Source organism: Leptonotus elevatus, chromosome 11 (assembly GCF_054856555.1).
Source record: "Leptonotus elevatus isolate MCC_2025b chromosome 11, RoL_Lele_1.0, whole genome shotgun sequence".
Lineage (NCBI taxonomy): Eukaryota > Metazoa > Chordata > Actinopteri > Syngnathiformes > Syngnathidae > Leptonotus > Leptonotus elevatus.
The window spans coordinates 8,514,284-8,533,651 of NC_141249.1; the positions used below are offsets into that span (position 1 = coordinate 8,514,284).

The 19,368-nt window shown below is 39.4% G+C and overlaps 1 protein-coding gene across 12 annotated transcripts in view; it reads left to right on the plus strand.

Annotated features, from left to right (window-relative positions):
• The window catches only part of ptprsa (protein tyrosine phosphatase receptor type Sa), a 230,770-nt gene that overhangs the window by 61,564 nt on the left and 149,838 nt on the right, over positions 1 to 19,368 (plus strand). Inside the window, exons 1-2 of one of the 12 annotated variants that reach the window (XM_086088835.1) lie at positions 3,742 to 3,875; positions 4,041 to 4,161. The exons of 10 other annotated variants lie outside the window; for them this stretch is intronic. The gene's annotated coding sequence lies outside the window, so the exon portion shown is untranslated. Of the gene's footprint in view, positions 1 to 3,741; positions 3,876 to 4,040; positions 4,162 to 19,368 lie in introns of those variants that run through there. One more of the 12 variants, XM_086088834.1, reaches the window with a different exon arrangement.

Below are 19,368 nucleotides of genomic sequence, written 5' to 3' on the forward strand. Positions count from 1 at the left end.
TGCTGTTACATGTATCTGTAACACGAAGCAAGCGATTGAACACTATCTCTTGAGCACTCTCCCTATCTTCTACTCTCTGCATTTACATGGCATTTATGAACACTCACAAGGAAAACAAAAAGTAGAGCGAGAGCGAGCTCCTGCTGTAGAGCAGTCTCATTATTCTGTTATGGATTGCACATGTCAGGCGGTAAGTGCTCTTTTTATCCTTCCAAAGCACTAACCTCGGTTACTGAGTGCATTTCCCTACCAGAGTGAAATTTACCATGTTAAGGCTTACACCACCAGGGGAATGACAGCGAGACCTCTGGTTTGCTGCTAAGATTTACCGACCAGATTAAATAAGGGTCTGTGGTGTAAATAAGAAGACAACAGAGGACCCTACGTAACATAAATGCTTTTTTTTTTTTTTTGGGTGGTAGTAGTTAATTGATTAGGGCCCCTCACACCCTTTTTACACCTCTTTATGGTGTGTTACATGTCACGCTGGCTTTTCAGATAGAGGACAGTGGAGGCTTGCTTGTGGCTCAGAATGGCTTTCTGCCAACTGCAAAGACTGCTGCTGTAAAGATGGCCTCTCCCCATCCGTTACTCTCTGCATTCCTCGAAAAGTTCACACAAAATATATTGCCATGCACTCCCTTCGATTGGGCCTTTCATTTAATGCGCTCATAAATTGTAGCTCCCTCTATGGACTGAATTTCTTTGCTTTTTTTCCAGTTGTACTGTAGCTCACCCTGAATGTTCCGTTAACTTTCTCACTGCCAGATTGTGTTGTTCAGGTGAGCATTTATACAGTCCTTTTCGATTCTAAATTGTATGAATGGGTGTTACATGAAATAGCTTGCCTTTATATGTCACCTGAGCTACAATGGCTGTTACTCTTATTATGTGGAAGATGACTTTTACATCATGCTGTAATGGATGTCTCTTGACTAACCTCCCCCCATTATTGCCCTTTTGCACGTGACGTCACAGCCCTCATGGGAACTCCCCCTTGGCGACACTGGACGGCAAAAGAGCCACTTGCCTGTATTGTAACCATTGAATCTCATACAGCTTTATCTTATCTTATCTTATAAAATGGTTCTATCTTGTTTTGCGGTGGGCTGTACAGACAGGCAAAGGAGTAAACAAATGTTGCTTTTTATCGCATACCTACTAATGAAGACAAAAGACGTCGAGTGATAGCAGCAATCAACAGAAAGGACTGGCAGCCCACAAAGTATTCACGGATTTGCAGCGATCATTTTTTGCTAGGTTAGTAGATAAATGTTGTGATTAGTAGATAAATGTTCATACATTTTACTAGTAAACGTACACTCTAACAAAGATTGTAACACGAATTGTAACAAGCCAGATAGTTAGCGTCCACTCCAACTGCACGAACACACAGCTTAGTTTTAAAATGCACCTTCTTCAAAACTATTTAGTGCATTTGACTGTTTAATAATGGGGGATTTCGTCTTTGTGCTTGTAGTTTTTCACTCTGGAGCCGGAGTCATATTCATGAAATTACTGCATAGCTTGCCACTGCGATAGTCATTTGTTCCATGCTAGTAAACATAGTAACATAACATCATCACAGCGTTTCAATATAGAACGGACTGTGAAAAAATAAGTCAGTTAGCATGATAAACAAGTTTGACCTTTGCATTACCCCTGGTGTGAGCGTAGCATCTCGTCCCAGAGACTCAGCCAGCGACAAGCTTTTGAATCAGCCCCGGTGTAAGGAGAAGAGACGATATTGACTACATAATGATATAGGTCGTGCGCTGTGAATTCCGGCTAAGTCGGCGATTTGATTAACTTGGTAAAAACAGCATGCAACAGAAGGTAAGGGCTGTTTTCAAACTAGCAACCTCCAACTAAAGTATATATCGCGCTCTATGAGTCCCGACTAAATGTGCAACTTCGACTGACAGGCAGTTCCATGGCTCTATGGGCAATAATAACTTTTAATTTGTAAAATAACAGTTGCTAAGTCACTAAGTCGCTCCGGGTCACGTCCACTTCCATTCAACAAACATTCATTTCAACATTCAACAATCATTTCCTTCCGCCGTCCTTCATAGGGCAAATGGTCAATAAACAACAGCTGTCACTCGTCAAATTCAAACTGAAGCAGCCAATCAGAGAGAGAGAGAGACAGACAGACACAGTGAAATTCAAACTGAAGCAGCCAATCAGAGAGAGTAAAAGAGAGAGAGAGAGAGAAATAGAGAGAGAGAGATAGATAGATAGATAGATAGATAGATAGATAGATAGATAGATAGATAGATAGATAGATAGATAGATAGATAGATAGATAGATAGATAGATAGATAGATAGATAGATAGATAGATAGATAGATAGATAGATAGATAGATGGATAGCAATATTGTGGGAAAGCTAACTAAAGATTTCAAATATATTTCAGATATATTTCAAACCCAAACTCCATGTTATCCCATTCACTGCAGTTCAAGCAATCTAAGCCAAGGAACAAAAGTTGTAGCAGACAAGACAACTCGTGGCTGCTTCACCATGATCTGCTTACAATGCCTCAAGCATCCAACACTTCCTGGCTTACCATTGCCGAGCTATTATTGCTAATCACCAGACTAGATTGCAAATGGCAAATTTGTAAAAAAAAATTTAATAAAGTGGGCAGATTTGCGAGAAACCCCCCCTCAAATACACGTAGCGTACTACTCGACTGTTTGTGCCAATACTTTTTGGTCGGGTTTTCAAATAAAGAGACAGTAATTGCTTTAGCATAAATTAACCATATCATGTTAAGCATTCGCTCTTTGAACCACTGGCCAGCGTCAAAGATGCCTTGCTTTGCGAAGGTCCACACCCGGACGATCAAGCATTTAAGTTAATTTGTTAAAATGTATATTTACATTACAGAATTATTATTTACACATTCATACATTTTGGTATTTTTTTGTACAAGTATGTTGATGTGTCGAATCTTCTGCTCTCCGTCATTCACTTGCATTTACCTATGGTATGCTAGCATCTGATTGGATAATGTTAGTCAGCTGATAGGGGATCAGAAAGTGTTGTCGCTCTCGCTGCGGTGAATGACGAGTAAAGTTTACATTTAAAAATGAATCCGTCTCCATTTTGCCTTTTCGTTTTATAAACAGTGTCCCATTAACCACCAACGAATCTTCACATGATGACTATAGCTACGCTGCGTGTATTTATCGTAAGTTTCAGAGTTTTTTCTCGTAAATTTGCCACTTTATAAAGTCCCAAATTTGCAAGAAAAAAATCATAAATTTGCGAGTTTATAAAGTGGCAAATTTGCAAAAAAAATTCTTGGAATATTGCCCCCGCCCTCTAAAAAATATATATTTATACGTGGCCCTAATACGCCGTCGTAGAACTGTGAGTTAACTTGTATTGATAAACAAAAAACAACAACACCAAGAACAACATATTAAGTCTGCCTTCACTATATTAATTTAGCTCTTTTCATTGAAACGCACAGAGAGCATATTGATTTATTTTTTATACAGTGTTTGTGCTAAATATAACAAAACGAAATAACTAAAACTAAAGTTGAACCTTCCAAGGAACTTGAACGCACCAACTGGTTGCCTCTCCGACAGAAGAGAGCAGAAGAGACGAAGTTTATGAGGTGCCAGTGAACGCAGCACAGGACTCCCTATTTTCAATTCAGTCTCGGAAAGGGAGAGAGGAGGAGGGTGAGGGGGAGGGTGCGAGGGGGGCATTTGACTCCTGTCTCCCAACCCCCAGTCGGTCCAAGCGAGGTGGATTTGGGAAGAAAAGACTCCAAACCTGCGACGTGGAGATAACGGAAGAAGCAGAACGGAGACGTTCGGAGATCCACGCGCGGCGTTGTCGCGCATGGATTACCGTGGGTTATTTTTGTGTTACTTTTCGATTTCTTTCACTTAGGAGATTTCGCCTCGGAGCCTCTGGTGGAAGAAGGAAATCATGTGTTTATCTACGTTACACTCTCCTTTCGTTACTGACTATTTTGCCTAGCTAAAAGTGGAATGTACATTTTTTTTCTTCCAAGGATAAAAACGACCACTTTTCCTGAAGAATACGACCGCTCATTTCCAAAGGGAACTCCACGGATTTTAAAAGGCTTTTCCCAGTTGAAGGGGTTGTATCTTGTTTTTCACGAAAGCGTTCAAGTAAGTAGCCTATACTTTTTTTTAACCTCATTAATCCGTTAAATGTCACGTTTTGATTTTGTGGGTGAATTTATAAAAAAAAATTATGTTATCAATGTGTGCTATATATAATAAGTATTGGCGAGGACCGTTTGATGCACAGATGTGAGTGGACGGCTGGACGCAGTTGTCCACGGTGCTCAAAGCTGAAAATAAAGGTTGCTCAAAAAAGGCCGACAAGATCACCACTAAGTCTCCAACTGTTTTCATCACATAATTATTGTTTTGAGACAGTGAAGGTGATATTTCTGATGCACATAAAAAAGACAATAATGTTTAAAATGCAAATAACCTCAGATTAGGGTTGCGAATTTAAACAGACCACCTGATGGACTTTGGGGAGAAAAAAACAAAACAAAACCTTCACCTCGGCAGCAATGTTATATAGTGTAGCCTCAGCATCATTCCTCAAACTTCAAACCCAGGTTAGGGTTAATTGGATTGCTGGTGTCAGAGATTTTTTTTTTTTTTTTACTTTTTGATTTGTTTGTTGTTGCATTAAACACACATCCATTGTTTTAATTATAACTCGGATATGTTGGATTCATGGTTATCTATTTTTTTTGTGCCAAACAAGGTTTAAAGTTTTATTTTAGGCATAACTTTTGTCAAATTTTGCAAAAAAGTTTAGATATAGCCCCAGGCCAGACATGACCCTGCTTTATGACGTTTTAAAAATATATATTATTATTTTTTAGCTATACAAATTCAAGTGAGTCCAATTTGAATTGCAATAGATCCTAATTTGCTCATAACATTCAACACCAAACCCTCCCCAGGCTACACACTGCCCTTCTCCCCAATAGCAACTGTAAGCTATAAAAAGATCAATGCAAGACGTTTGGTACAACGTTGACATTCAGAGTGGCTCAAACCCAGTCTCTTTAGTCCTTGACTGTAATTACAACAATAGGGAAGTGTCTTGGAATGGTGAAAGGTCAAATGTGAGGGTCAGGCTCAGAACGCTACCAGGAATGGTGCCAGACTAAATTGATTGCCTTCAGGTCTTGACTGGATGAACACGGAATGTTTTACTTCAAATTGCAATGGAAGTTTTTAGTCAACCTGCTAGCTTGTATAAATAGAACCATTCCTCTTCTGAATGGAGTCGCATGTTGGTTGTCAGTCGCAAGATGTACTCTTGTCCTTCACAGTAAATGGACATCACGTACACATAGAGGATTGCGCGTCAAGCTTTTTAATGTCCCCTTAATTGAACAATTTATCAACCTTGATCACTGTCAAATAAGTGGGCAAGAGAGACAAAGGGGGATACGCTGCCAGGCTCAGCGGAGCTCCTGTCTGTCACAGCGCCATCAACAAGGCGGTTTTGTTTTTTAATCTCTTGTCTTGATGAAAAGAAATAGTAGATCAATGCATTTATAAGCTCCAGGCTTGCAGGCAGAGGTAATGAAGAGTGGAAGAGCGAGAACATTGCATCCTTGAAAACTTGTTTTATTGGAGGAAAAACTTTTGATTCCTCCCCAGAGCTCCTTCCCTTGGAGTTGGAGGAAAAGCTAATTTAATTGTACCCGGCATATGATGCCTTTCGTAACATCAACCCCCCTCCATCAGGTTGACAGAAGTCTTCAAGTAAGACCATCCTCTGGGTTTTAGAATTCATTTTCCTTGCAATTATTACTTTGCCAACTGTATATAAGTTCCCCCTACGTCAATCGAAGCTTGTCTACACTCTATTTTTAATGGAATCGAGTGGGCAAAGAGTCAACTGAAAATGAGGGGATTGTGGGGGGAGATGGTAATAGGGAGCAAAACTACTTCATATCTTCACAAAAACACTCGCAGACCCAAACAACTGCAAATAATGATGAGCCAAAAATAGCTTTAGCACGATGTAAACAAACGGTCAACCTCTGGTTTCTTAAGATTTTGAAACTATTGGAAATAAAGGGTAACACGAGTATTAAGACCATGATTCATTTAGACAGTACTTGAAGGTACATTTTAACATTCACATCTTTTTTTAAAAGAAGACCTTTATTAGTGTAACAATGAGAAAATCTTTAGTTTTACTGTGTGTGTGTGTGTGTGTGTGGGTGTGTGTGTGTGTGTGTGTGTATATATATAGTTTTTATATTTCAAAAATGTGTTGTTTCTAGAACCAAACCTCTGTTAATAATGAGATGCAAAAAGGAAACCGTCTTAAAGGGGAAGCCAACCAACAAGTTTTCTTTCCAATCCGTTGTATCTCCACAAGTCTAAATATGACATTCTAATTAAGATTGTGTTTGTAGAATATTAATACAGCAGCAAAATCCACCCATTTTTATCCATCTCAGGGAGCGGCCATTTTGCCACTTGCTGTCGACTGAAAATGACAACAAAGTTGCTCATGGCTCAGGTAACAACCAGTCATGCTCACCTGTTTTCTGAAGCTGAGTTGTGATTGGTCGTTTGCTGAGCCCTGCGCAACTGTGATGTGATTTTCAGTCAGATGGATAAAAACAGGTGGATTGTGCTGCTTAACTCAAATTCTACAAACACAATAATCAGAATGCTGTATTTATTATTGTACAGAAAATGTTTCGGTTGACTTCTCGATTAACACCCATTTTTTTTTTTCAATAAGTTGTTTTCTTAGAAGGTAAGGAAAAACGTTAACACTTATTTAGTTGAGGTGTCTGATGTCTCGTGTGTTCACCAGGCAATGTCAAACTCTGTTTTGTGTGACCTTAGAGGAATATTTTTATGTGTACAAGGCCAAATTTTACAACCTCACAGGGTATTTAAAGTTTCCACTATACAACACATGGCAGATAATTAATTTTCCTTTGGTTTTAGGCTTACAATTTAATGGTAACACTTTTTTTCTTTTTTGTCATACCATTGCTTTGTTCAGTTCAATCAAATCCAAATTGGCGGCCATTTGGGTGGCATCAAGTGCTTCGCAATTAGTCACAATGCTTTTGATGCAGCAACACAGCTAATAACAGCTGCTCCTGAAGTGAGTGCCATTGCAAATAGGAAAAGGGAAATTATGTGCATGAACAGCGGTGCTGTTGCCCTCACAGCTAATTGTGTTTATTCATTTTAATTAGCCCAGAGAGCTAAATCAGTGCTCTTTCAGTAAGATGAGGTGCAATTAGTGCAGTTTGAAAACGGGAGGCAGCGTGGCTTGTACGGCGTGGCATGGCTTTGCAGCGTAGCGTCTTTCCTCTCCCCTGCTTCCTGGTTGTTCATTGAAAGTAAGGTGGTGGTATCATCATCAGACATACATAACACACATATTGCTTAAAGGACATTTGCACACAATAGGGACATGAAAAATATCACTTGTAAAACAGAAATGACAATCATGCTGACTCACAGTAACTCTGGATTTATGTCAATACTGGACTTGAGTTGTATATTACCCACTCAAACACAACCACTGCTCTACGATGGACAAAAAGTCTTGTTCTTAACTCAATATAAATAACATTTTTGTTCATCTCAGGGGTAGTTTAAGGAAGTTGGCTAAGAACATGAGGGAAGTAATATACACTGTTGCTCTTACCATCGAATAATTTAAACAATAGCTCAGATTTTGGTGCAGTTGATCAGTGGCCAACAGATGCTGGGTTCATATTTCTTCTAAGCATACTTTTAAGTTGAAGGTTTTGGCATAAAACTACCTTGTAAGGCAAGTAACATTTTGGATGTAGGTAAAGTTTACTAAAATAAATAAATATTTCATGCTTCCTTGTGATGGCGTAAAAGAGAAAATAGGGCTTAAATTAGAGTAAATTAGAGTAAAGTAAATTAGATCATAAACTTACATTAAACAGTTTTTTTCACTTCACAACACATGTGAAATGCTGCTCTGTTGCATTTAATTTACATTTGTATGGAAAATTTGATTGGAGCAACATTTTTTGTTAACTATTATTTTTATGTTTATCGCTACATTAAAGATTTTTCTTTCAAGCTCTTTTTCAAAAAGTACTTTTGTGTACAATTCAAACTGGCCAGTCTGCTTTAAATACAAAACATGAAATGTAGTCTTTTTCCAACTAAGAAAATAGTTGAGACATGGTAGGTGGTCTTAAATTGGTCACCTGTTGGTGAACTGACTTTACGCAAGTATCTCCTTCAATTTTCAGTACACTAACTTAACTATGTATACAAACGCTAGAACTTTAACAACAGGATAATAATGTGTGCTGTTTTTCAAGACCAAAATAGCCAAGTGATCCAAGAGAGGAAAAACAGAACATTGCAGTCATAGCAATTTAAAATACCATCAAGGATAAATATACAGTACAATATACTGCTGGGTCATGTTGTACTCCATAGACGTACATTTTCACCTTGGCAGCTTTAGTAGAAACATGAGACAAGGATTACCAACCATTCACTCAGACTCCTGCTGGCTGCTATGGGCTAAAATTGGTAGCTCGGTCCTTAGCATACCTCTCTGGAGGTGTGGGATTGCTGTACCCTCCTCATACAACACTCAAAACTCATATCTAGACAAAGATTGTTCTGCATCCACACACAGAATTTTGAGGCCAAGGTCATAGTAAAACCTGAATCCTTAGTTAGCTAAAATGGTGTTTAGAGTTTCATCCCCCATTTCAATATGGCTTTTGCAGTCTCTAATTTGTCACTACGTCAGTGGTTCCCAATCTTTTTGATACTAAAGAAGTTGTATGTACTGTGTTTGGGAGATTGCAGGTGTTTTTTTGTGTGCTAATTGTAGGGCTTGGATGTTCTTCTGTGTAAGATAAGGCTTGCTATCCTACCATTTAGCTTAGTCATATGAAGGACATGGGACACTGTTGTCTCCTAAATTATACAGTTAATATTTGCCAGAAATTCCTGCAGCTCCTTCAATGTTGCCGTCACTCTGTTGACATTCTCCCAGTTCTTTTTTTCCTTATTTTTCCTCAATCTTAAAGGGATGTCTTAAGGTAGTTTTTGGTAATGTTGTGCTATATTTGCTCCAATTGATAACTTGTCCTTGCTGTGTTCCACTGTTTATTTAATGTCTTAGAATAGGGGTGTCAAACTCATTTTAATTCAGGGGCCGCTTTCATCCAAATTTGATCTCAGGTGGGCCGGCCGGACCTGTATGTCCGTGGCCTAATAAACTATAAATAATGACGGGTGAAAATATTTTCTGGGTTTTTGGTGCAAAAAAATTACACATACATTCTGAAAATGTTCCCATTTTATTATTATCTTTTTGCAGAGTAATCTGAAATTTCTCAACAAAAATGAGTCACAGACAAACATGTCAGAAAAAGCATACTAGAACAGATAAACGGCAGGTGTGAGCTGACACCCATTCACAACGTATCATGAGCTTGTATCTCATCCCCATTTATAAGAGGGTGTGTACACTTGTGCAACTATGTTATCTCAGTTGCTTATTTTTACTACCTGTATTTAAAAAATACTTATTTTGTTTCGATTCAGCATTACAGGGATATGTTTTAAACTATGTATGTATGTACAGTTTGTGTATGTATGTGACCCTGCTATCAGATATTTGGGGTGAAACTGGAGGCTTAGTTAAAGAATGTTCTGTTAAGTGTTCACTAGTGAACTGCTACATATAAATACACTAATCCCTGTCAGACTTAGTAGTAACGCCTTATGGAAAACATTGACACACTGTCAACTTCTCTACTCATGCCCCTTCTCTTGATACCTCCAGCTTTACAAGCGTTGAATCACCCCAAGGTCTGCAAATTTACTTTTGATCTGAAGCAAGTGCAGAACGTCTACGTCTTGCCCAGAAATATTGCACAGTTTTCCTTTTAAAGCCCACAAGGAATGATGAATTTACCTTTTCTCCCTTAGGCCTAATCCCACCATCCTGATAGTTGCAGTATGTAGTTAATGTGAACTGATTTTGATGAGAGATAATTAACACCCGCTTCATAGACATGCATCAGAGGGGCGTGTCTATACTGCGTCTTTGTCTGCAACTCTTCTGGCCGTCTCCTTATTCTCATCTCCGGCTGTTGGGCCGCTTCTATGTCTGTTATTACCAGCTGGCTTTCCCCAGATTGATGCGCAGCGTTACCCTTCAGCGGTCTGCCTCCTCCTCCCAAGCAAACTGTGTCTGGTAGGAAAGGTTGCCCTGTGCCCTAGCAGTGTGACCCCTGTGAGCTTCCAGACATGTGGCACTGGGGAGGGGTTGAAAAGGACCTCCAGTTCTTTTGCCTGATTGGCTAGAGCAGGTTGCAGTTAGCTCATTTAAACGCTGCTCATGCGGGCCGTTAGATGGTGCATGCCAGCCTGTTGAGCCATCTGTATGAAGTGTGTATCTGGGAAGCATTTGCCCCAAACCATTTCTCTAATTTTAGCCTCTTCACCCACATGAGGCAATAAACTTTAAGCCTTGCCAAGACTAAATGCATGACAGCTGAGTAGTAAAGAAGGTCAGTTCTAAGGTCTGGGCCCTGCAACAGTCAGTCTGTCTGTCAGCAGGAGTGTGTTTTGTTTGAATTTCCCCCTGAACACAGCCTGAAAAAGTACATCATTGAATCATTACCCCTTTACCATATCAGGATCACTTATTCTGATATCCCTTACATTTCATATTGAAAAAATGTGTTCGATATATATTTTTTTCTTCCAGACTGCTACCAGTACGAGTGCTCAACTCTTGAGTAGTCACAGATACGATACAATCAGTTCTGATACAACTAGTACTTTTTTGAAGTATACAATTTCCCCCAAAAAACAATGACAGATACTTTTAAATAAAAACTATATATCCCAATATAATATATTTTCCCTAAATACTGCATGAAATCATTGGCATTTTTCATAGTTTGAAATTTCTATTTCCTGATTGTAAAACAAAAGCGTGGCAGCGGCCTACTGATACCTTGAACTGGCCCAATACCGATACCCGGTATCAGGACTCGCCCATCCCTAGTAATGAAAAATAAGATTGTGAAACAACACCAAATATTTATGTTAGGTGGAACATGGGGAGGAGAGTTTTTGACACACATATGTTATTCTATCTTTTTTTATTATATTTTTTAATTCCACCATTTTTTGTCCTTCAACTACTTCTACATTTCTCAACCGATTCAAACCATTCCACTTCAACATGTTCCAAAAATTCACGCTTCAAGGGCTATTATTGTTCTCATTCCAAACATTCAGTTTTCTCACAATTCAAAATGTTTTTCCCCAAAAATCCCCATTCATTTAGAATGAGACATTCAACAATTCAATCATTTGAAATGCAAAATGTTCCACTCATTCAATTTACCTTAGGATCAATGGTCAAGACTCCCCCAATTCCTACATAGAAAAAAGTCCACCCTTTTTACCAAAATATTGCACATTTTTCATCAACAAAATTTCTTAGGATTAGGATTTAGCGGTTGGGCTCCTATCGTTACTATTCAAAATTCAGTATTGTTTCTATTCAAAATTCAAACGTTCACCACATTCAATTCACATTGCCATTCTATCTGATACATTTCACCCATCTATGAATGCATTTCCGCATTCACGCGCAATTTCTCCAGAAATTGCTTCATCTCGTATCCAGGGATATTTTCTTCCCGATTCTTATATGGTCTTAAAAAGCTTGGAAATGAGAGTGGCCACAAACATTCAATATATAATCATTAAAGTCTCATTTCTATTGATCCTGTTGGTCATTTTGCACAGCCTCAACTTTTGGGACATCTGGCACTATGTGTGTTTGGGTGGGGGCACTCAGCTGCCCTTAGGGTGGGAGGTGAGTGATGGGGCCAACAAAGAACATGTGTGTGCAGGCTGAGGGGGTGTCATTGTAGAGAGAAAGGGAAGTGGAGTATCCAAAAAAGAGTAGGCAGATAATTGATTGGTAGAAGTAAGTGTGTGTGCTTGTGAGCGCGCGCGTGTGTGCACTGCAAGCAACTAAACTTTAGCCTCTGGGAGGGTGAGGGAAAAAGAAAGGACAGGACACCCAGGGACAGGAGTCTAGCCAAAGAAGGGGTCTGGGAAGAGGAGTGGAGATAGGGAGTTGGAAAGAGGTGAGGTACACATCAGTCAGCACTCGTCAGGGTTAAGGAGGAGCAACTACCTGCCTGTCAGGCTGATTGTTCATACCTATGCATCAGGGGATATGCGTCCCAGTTTATGAAAGATGGCGGGCGTTCAGTATGTGGGCCACAGAAATGGCTGCCTGTGGAACAGGGCCAGGGTTGAATTGTATGCAGATCCCACTATCTCCTTTCAGTCAAGATGCCTGTTCCCACGCCGTTTTCGGTGTAATCCATATTTCACCCTCTCTGTATGCAGTTTGGCACACATCATGGATTTATTTAACATTAATAAATTCCCACAACAACATAACAACATGCATGGAACAGCCCAATCATGAAGCCTTGTCAGTAATTACAACTTCCGTTGCCTGAGCCGCTTTTCAAACAGCATGCTGCCCCATCTTTCACTGAAATGGAAACAAAGCCTACGTACTCTAGTCTGGATGCACAAATTACAGTGAACCAGTGGTGCATAAAAGAGAGAAGATGGGTAGAATCCACCAGAGGCAAAATGCATTGAAGATCCTCTCACTTTTTCACTCTGCATCTCATAGCCAGGAAGAAAATGTTTGTGAAGCGTATCGCAGTAGAGCGCATAAAAACCTTCTGTGTGCTTGCGAAGGGGAAAAAAAAGGTGACATTTGTATGTAAATGATGACAGGAAGTATCCAACTAACAGGAAACAGAGCTGACCTCTTAGTATTTACTTTTGTTGTAAGGTGGACATTTAGCCGTTTTTCTTATAGGCTATTGTCATGCTGAGAAGACGAATAAAACGACTGTGCATTTAACATACGGTATATGCTTGCGATTATGTCACTTGTGGAATGTGGGAGGAGATATAGGTCCATTCGTGCCAGGACCACCAGACTGGCCCATAGCCTCTACCCTCCGGCAGTGAGGCTGTTAAATGAACAACCCCCTCCCTCTCTGCTACCCATACATCTTCATATTCCACCACTGCAATAACTTTGGTTTAGATCTTGCATTGCTGCAGCTCTGTTCATTTCCCCATCGCCCATTCCACAGACTGGACTATAGCACTCTATTTTTTCTTGCACAAGAATACTATGAATACTATGGATGACTGTTAATATTTGTGTGTTTTTGTGTTTACCCTGCTTGTTATTATTTCGATACATGATTAATTCATTTTACTTCTGCTGGGTTTCTCTAAACATTCCATATGCACTTTATAGACACACTATGCCAGTATTTGGTGCTCATAACGTTATTTGCACAATGACAAATAAATATTGAATTGAATTTTAAAACTGATTGTATTTCTTAACTGACTGCTTAGTTTTTTTAGCATCAGCTAAAGTGATAACACAACCAAATTGACTAATGAATACATTTGTTATAAATAGTTCCTGGTGATAATTTATTTTATATATGATTTTCAGCAAAATTGTAGTGTCCCAGTTTTTACTTTTGAAAATCTGGTCACCCTAAGTTAGCATCCACTTTGTAATACTTGCACTACTAACACCCTGTAATAGTAGTACTATAGTATAGTGTCATCTGGTGAATAAACTGTGTGGTGAGTGGTCTTAAGGCCTTAAAACATTTATAATAAATGTAAAACATAAAGCGAACTACTTCGCAGAGTTCATTTATTGCAGGTATTTTTTTTTAACCTAACCCCAGCGGAAAACAAGGAAACACTTTAGGATTTTCAGTTTCCATCCCTGGTAATCATATATGGAGATGATAAAAGTAAAATGATTGCTTTTCAAAGTGTTATTTTGTCAATCTTAATAGTATTCTACGTTACTATAAATACATATTCTACATTCTATATGTAAAATGTGAAATCTGATCCACCCCCCCCCCCCTTTTTTTTCCACCAGATAATGAAATTCAAACAATTTGGCAGAAAAGTATGTCAACTGACAGAAGCTTAATAAAAAGCTAATCTGGAATGAAAAGTGATGGGGACTATGGGAATCAGAGATAGGGCAAAATAAGCAAGCAATAAGAAGGGGAGACAGTCTATGCATGTTTCCATTCCTTTGTTAGAAGTTTAATTTAATGGTAAAAATAAAACCATTATGCAAGACAATGTTTGTGTAATACATACCAAGGCGGTTTCTATTGCTGTGAAAGGTTCTAATCGATCTTGGCAGCATAATAGGCAATGGCAATTATACAGTTACTAACTCGTGTCATTGTCCTGGTTTGGCTGTGCATATGTTTGATCAGGTGGTCAATAGACACTCAGGACCACTGACTTGCCTCAAAACTTTTTTTCAGGAAAATGTCCACAGTAATGTTATGGGCTCTAGTAATCAACCTCCTGCTGTAACCCAGTTAAATCAGCACTATGGCCTCATGGATCCATTGTGAATGTCCCAATTAGTATATCAAAAGCTGAGTATAATATATATAATATAAGGAAATAATATATTATATATATATATAATATTAATACTGTAATTATAATTATTGATACCTTGAATGAGAAGAAAGACAAGGATTATGTCTGGTATAATAATCTTCCACACAAAGAAGTAGGTTTTAAAGCTAACACGATCACACACATGCACACACACATCCTTTGACAAATGTTATATTGAAACATGAGGTCAGAAAGGAAGACCAAAGTAGGCCTGTTTTATAAATGGAGGTGGCCTATAATTTCCTTTGGCCTTGGATGAGTGCAGTACAGAAACAGTGAAAGGAGGCAGGAGGGCGTCTGAGGTTTCGGTCGAGACAGTGAGGAGAGGGTCCCCCATTTTCATGGAGATAAAGGCGCACTAATGCATTTGAACTAGTGCCCTCAAGGGACACACTATAAGGGCAAAATAGGAGTGAGCAGATTGGCTTTAGTGTTTAAATTTTGTATTTTTTTTTAACTACAGCCAAACTGTCATTTATATGCGCAGGGGTGCTCCCGATTTTGCAATCACCAAAAGGGCCAAGGCCACACTTTCCAGCTGCCACTGGTGAGGCCTGTGCCAGGGCCAGGAGGGGATTTGATGCCAGGAGGGGATTTGATGCCAGATGAGATGTGCCCAACTGGTCGGGCTGAAACCGCTCCTTCAGTCAAACAAGATCTGTTATTTTGCCAATCTATCCCACACGTTTAAGTTATCTTGTTAGCTTGTTACCAGATGTGTTTGTGTTTTGATTGGATTGGGATAGCATTACAGTGCTTACTCAGTCTTGGCAATTCTACCCCAATTTTTTGTACAGTGTTTCCCACAGATTTGCAATCTACTTGGGTCGGTGGGCTGGGTTGTTTTCGGGGGTTCTCATTCCTGTTACTTGCGTCTCGGCGAACTAATGTTACATGCGGTATATCTGGTCATGACACGTTTTATTCAATTATCTTGAAAACTTCTTGGGTGGTGGCCAGTTTACTTGGGTGGCCCGCCCAAGTATTATCATGGTGTGGGAAACACAATGTATAAGAATTAGCTTCTTTCTGCTATCTGTATCTCAGACTGTTTGCGGTATTATTATATTTATTTACAAATGATTTACTACATGCAGAGTGTGTGCATTTCTCACACTAAAAAGAGACATTATGGTCATGTGTGTTGGTCATCGACGAAGCCAGTATATTTGGAAATACTCAGGACTCTGAGTTTGCCCAAAGCTTACAAGTGCACACCCTATCTATCACTTTTACAACATGTCGCTTTAGCACACCGAGAGACCAACAGCTGCCTGTGGCATGTACCCCTGTGTGAAGGTAATGGTCGGGCCTCCAGGCTGTGAGCCTATCCAGTTAATAATGAAGTGTCGTCGTCTATTGTAAATCACAGTTGGGTCTTGTTTGGCTGGTGCCTTTGGGAGACTTACATGGAATAGCATGTGTTACATGGGAGAGTGTGGAACTGAAGATGGAATGAAGTAAGAGAATAAAAGCATCTCCCTACTTGATGGATTGTACGATTTGGAGTCTGTTTTATATGGGATCTGAATATTAAAATGTCTGCGGTGACATTTATGATCAGTAGAACACAATTGTTCATGTTTTATCTCTTTATCGTGGCATTATTGTGTGTAGATGAACATAGGAGGAGGGGAAACTGGATTTTGCTGCAATGTAAACTGTTTTTTATGGGGGAAAAACATTGGCAAGACATGATTGTTAAAAATTTATAAAAAATAAAAAAATGGTGTAAGTGGTGGTGCTGTGGATGCAAGAATAAGAAAACTACAATGAAAAAAAGATGTGCTGAAAGCAGAGGTAGGATTTGTAGCACTTTGTAGCTGTGACTTTAACACATCATATATTTTGATTTTTAAAGATAGCAGCTCATAGATTAGAGTTGAGCAAAGATGTGTTATGTGTACTGTACTGTATAAAGGCTTAAAATTCAAGGTCTGTCTTTGAACCTTAGTATTTTCTTACAACCCAACCCACATTTCCCGCTCTTATTTGAGTAGAATTCACAGAACATAAAACAAGTTTAGGGAAACACGCTCAGGATTTATCTGTAACTTAAAATGATTGTGTTTACATTTGTGTTTGTGTATCTTTGGACTACTGACAACTTGCAGGACCTATGTGTCTGTGCATATAGCCACTCAAGGACTTCTGCAGATGAGGCTTCATGGTGGTCGTGGCCTTTCTTTTGTCAATGAGATGAACTCCAGACATTTTTAGTGGTGTGTGGAGTCATGGTTTGTGTGTCTGGAATGTATTCTCAGCAATTCTAAAATGGAATTATTTCATTTCCCCCTCAAAATTTTATACACAACACCCCTTAATGACCACATCCAAAAAGTTATTTTATTTGTTATTTTTGCAAATGTATTAAAATGACTGCGATTGGCTGGCAACAAGTTTTGGGTGTGCCCCACCTACTACTACCCGATGCCAGCTAGGATAGGCTCCGGCACCCCCGCGACCCTTCAGGGGTTCAGAAAATGGATGGATGGATGGATGGATGGTATTAAAATTAATGAACAAAGAAAGCACATGTACAAAAGTACCCACATAAGCCACTCCTTCATGGTCTTGGCTGTGTGCTTAGGGTCTTTGTCTTGTTGGAAGTTAAACCTTTAGGTTTTCAGCCAGCATGTCTCTGTACATTGCTGCATTCATCTGTCCTTCAATCCTGACTAGTCTCCCACTTCCTACCACTGCAAAACATCCCCATAGAATGATGCTGCCCCCACCATGCTTCATTGTATTGGTAAGGTCATGATGAGCAGTGCCTGGTTTCCTCCAAACATGACACCTGGCATTCATGCGAAAGAGTTCACGTCTTGCCTCGTCAGACCCCAGATTTTCTTTACCATGGACTGAGAGCTCTAAAGGTGCCTTTTGGCAAGCTTCTGGCGGGCTGCCATGTGCCATTTACTAAAGCCCATTTCCAACTGAGAGGTGAATATTTGCGGCATTAGCAAATGTTGATTTCACGTTTGGGTTCGTTCACCGTCTCAACATTCGGCAGATGTTTGCCTAATGTTAAACTTTTTTTTTTCTTGTCACAAGGAAATGTTGAACATGTTCAAATAGAACATTTATCAAACGTTGTGATCTTGAACGAACCCGGATGTGAAATCAATATTCGCTAGCATCGTAAATGTTCGCCCCTCAGTTGAATTCAGGCTTCCACCTGACCACTCTACCACAAGGGCCTGAGTTGGGGAGTGTTACAGTTATGGTTGTCCTGGGTGGTTCTCCTTTCTCTACATTGCATGTGGGATTTATGCAGTACAGCTGCAACCTGTACTTTTCCCTGATTCACAAGCTTGTAAACATTGGCATAGTTTTGTATGAGGGCTCTCACACATTTAATGTACATACACTATGTAATAGTTTGTGTTACATCATTTTCAGCGGTATTTATTTATGATGTTCTCGTGAGCTGTGAGATGCATTCCTGTGTCAAACATGTTGAACAATAAAGACTTGTGTTTCATTTCAGAGAAGGGGCTCAAGAGAAAATGGTTACATGAATGTACTGCAGTCTTTTTTTCTACCTAAGCCGTAGCCCACCACGTTCTCCCGTTATCATCTGCTAGCCCCAGCTCATCGTTGTACAGCCCCCAACAAGTCTTGTCGTGAAGGTGACTTTGGCCTCTAAGTCCTCAGACTTCATTTTATCTGCTGGCTAAACAACACTGTAATTGACTCAAATAACAGACAGCAGGAGACGTTGACCTTCAGCAAGCCCACAAAACACAATGTACATTTACATTTTTGACGTTGCAGATTGTATCTGAAACACTTAAGATGCGTTCAAGAGTTCAAATCATTGCCTACCTGCATCTTAATGTGCTCCAGAATAAACCCCCTTCACACAACCAATTTGCACTTTGACTTGGAGTGTGTGAGATATTTTTACTCAGAGTTTGTGATCTTGCTTGATCTGAGTTAGTGTAGGTTATTAGTTGAGGCGACTGCATACGATTGGCCTGCTGGCGCGAGCTCAAAACTGTCAAGCGAGGTTTGGATGAATGGAGAATAATTTATGCATACGCTACAGACATTGTTTTTATTTAATTTTGGAGGGAGAATGGTGGATACACAGATTCTTTGGTGTCCAAGGTTGCCATGTCAAGTGGAATGTAAGAGAGGAGATTGCTTGAGACTAAGTGGTAAAGAAGAATGCCAGTGAAAAGTAAGATTTTGAGAAATGGACAAACCAGTCATTCTGGAAAAATATTCACTATTAGTTTGAAGGACATAGTGTTTTTTTTTAAATGTTATAATCGATACATTTCCATGATCTAAGTTTTTGAGCATGAAGAATGAGTTAAGTGATTTGGAATCAAATATGAAGGGTTTTGCTTCGCGTGTTGAGCTTCAGGGAACAGTTGTGCCATCGCAGAGATTTTTGTGGCTGAGGCTCAATTTAACATGGCTGACCTTCAAACTGATCTTAAAACAGCAAACTACTTGGTAATACAACAGCACCTTTGCTGGTTGAAAACAAGTACTGTACCTTCAAGAGAAAATTAGTTTAAAGTCCCAACCAAGGTGCTGCGGCACCTTTGTGTTCCATGAGGGATTATCCGAGTACCGAGGGAAATTATCCTGTTTCACTTATTGTATCTGAAAATGATTTGTTACAAAAATAGCAACAGCAAGGACAATTTCAATTATCTTACATTAGATGGCAGAAGGTACAATAAACCTGTTAAAATGCACAACAATTAATAAATAAAGACATAAATAAATACATAAATAAATAAA